The following is a 2,662-nucleotide window of genomic DNA, read 5'->3' as shown; positions in this document are numbered from 1 at the left end:
CTTCCGAGCAGCGTCTCCCAAGTCCGTTCAGGCGAGGACGCGTGGCCAGATCCCAATCCGGGGGCGGCTGCCCCTGCGAATCCGGAGCGGGGCGCGCTGGCGTGACGGGGCCATGCTCGAGAAACCGTCCTGCTTGCTCGCTTTCTCGCTGCGCTGGCACCGCCGTGGGAAGTTCAGCGAGGGCCCTTGTCAAGCCCCCCGGCTCAGCAGCGCGCCCAGCCGCCGCCACCGAAGCCGGGAGCCCATCGGGGCACGCGAGGAAGGACAGACCGAAAGATGCCCTCCGGGCCAAGCCTGCGCGCCCGGAGACCTACTCCTCTCCGTGGGGTGCGCGCCCTGCAGGCCCCCCGGGCGTCAGAGATACTCCCCACAGAAGAAGGGTATGGGGCGCCCTGTCCCCGCGGCTTGGCTGGCTTCTTCCGTCAAAGTGAGGCTGCTGCTTTAAATAAACCAGAATTTCCAAACAGGCGAGCGGATCCGTGTAAAGCTGGTGGCCGAAAATAAACCCTCTCTGAAAATTACAGATTTTGAGCGTTGCAAAGAGCGCGGCAGCTGGAGGAGGAGGAAGGGGCGCGTTTCCACGTGCGCAGTGAGAGCCTAGATACAGAGAAGAAAGGGGGTTTTGGTGGGGGGAGCGAGGGAGGCGGGGAGCGAGGGCGCCCGCCGGCCAACCCAGGCGCAAGGCTGGTCTGGGTCGGGGTAGGAGAGCCGAACCACCTTTCCGGGGAGCGAAGGTTTCAGGAAGAGAAGAGAAGCGGGGGGGGGGGAGAAGGCGCGTTTCCCCTCTTCCTGGCAAAACAAGCTGCCGGGGGCCGGCGCGGCGGGTGGGTGCCAGCGGCGCGGCGCGCTCCTTCGCTGCCGCTCCAAGCGCGGGCGAGGCGAAGGTGGCGGCCCGAACTTTTCCGGGGCCGCTTGGGCATCGGTCGCGCGTCACGGGCCACCCCTGCCAAGTTCAGGAGCGCGCTCGAGCCCGAGACCCTGCCCCGCTGACCTTGGCGGTTCAGCACCATGGATAGCTGCGGTGAAGCTCGGGGCAAAAGCCGCCATGGGTAAGGGGCCCCTCTGGGTCACAGTTCCCACCTTTAAGGTGCCATACTTTTTTTTTGCGGGGGGGGACTGTTTCGGGGCTGCAGTTCAGCACCTTCGAAGTTCGGATTGGCACCTAGAGTGAGGGCGCTGACTCTGGATCAGGCACGAAGCTCCGGGGGGATGGGGGGGGGGGGGGGCTTTGGGCCAGTCAGTGATCAGCCTCACCCACCTCACAGGGTTGAGAGGATAAAATGGAGCTGAGGACCCGGATTCCTCACAAGAGCTAAAAAGGACATAAATGTAGTATTGCAATAAATAATATAGATCAGCATTACGATGGGACTGCGGACGACTTTGGATTCTGCAAAGGAGCATGAGGTGGCAGAAATCCTCTGCATGCTTACCTGGGAGTAAGTCTCATGGCTATAGGCTTGCTGGGGGTAAGGATCGGGGGGGGGGGGAGACTGCAGGTCTTTGGAGGGGCCTTGGCCTCACATTAAATTGGAGCCCTTCTATTCTACATGCAAAGGAGGAGACTTGGCCACGAGGAAGGCCTGAGCCCCTGAGGAAAAGCTAGCAAAGTAACAGACGGGGGGCATGTCCACCTTGGAAGGGGTTCAGCCACCCAGGGAACCCCAGGAAGACTGAAGTTCTGCTCCTCCGGAATTGGGCTCCTTCCCCATTAAGCTTGTTTACGATTCCAGCCTTCGTGCAGGCTTAATGGCTCAACACATCCCGATGGCCCTCTCCTATTCTAATTAGGTTAATTTGTGTGTGGGAGGGAGCTGGATGAATTCAGATGGCCATTTCCAAGATCTGGAGGAGTTAATAAAATGGATATCGGAGGAGTGACAACTGCGAGTGTTAGAGGGCCCTGCAAATCGAGAGACAGACTTGCTAGCTGGAGGTTTTCCTCTGGCATGCTAGATGTTTACTTGCAGGGAGTTTCCTTTTGAAATAACATGGAAAGCGCTGAAGCAACAGCACCTCCTTTACTATTCGCTTTGTGTGTGTCTCATTCCGCCGCACACAGAAGCCCAGTTCGAGTGAGTCAGCTTACCTTTCAGGGTAGGTTCCCCTTCGGACCGGCATTGCTCTGCCATGAAGCACAGATCTCCCAGCTCCAAGCTTGCTTCCTAGAGGTCAGGTGCAGAAATGTGATTATTGCTCCACGTGTGGCAGGAAGCTCAGGGGATGGGGCTGCAGGACCACCTGGCAAAGGCTGGTCTCTCCTCCTGTGGAAGGGAGAAATGAAGATTTCAGTTGGACGAATAGGAACGACAACAAAATATTCCAGCATGGGCACCTCCTGTTCAGAATCCCACACTCTGCTCCAGAATGGTTTGTCCCCCTTTGGGTTTTCGATCTCTCCCCACCCACCGAATGCCAGCAGCCTCCCAAGAGGGATGAGCATCCTACCTGGAGTATTTTCGGGGGGGGGGGGGGTGTCCCACTAAAAAACAAGACCATGGCTGTGGTTGGTGGGAAGTGTAATCTAGCACTTGTGTTAAGAGACAGGTTGGGCCAAGCTTTTGTAGAGGATATTCCAACAGGTATATCTGGGGACTGTGTCCTCAGACACATGGACCAGGCTGTGAGGAACATCTGCCCTAAAAGGACCCATAGTTTTATA

This window comes from Varanus komodoensis, unplaced genomic scaffold, assembly GCF_004798865.1.
Source record: "Varanus komodoensis strain SLA01 unplaced genomic scaffold, ASM479886v1 scaffold48, whole genome shotgun sequence".
Lineage (NCBI taxonomy): Eukaryota > Metazoa > Chordata > Lepidosauria > Squamata > Varanidae > Varanus > Varanus komodoensis.
Note: the sequence above shows the minus strand (reverse complement) of the source record.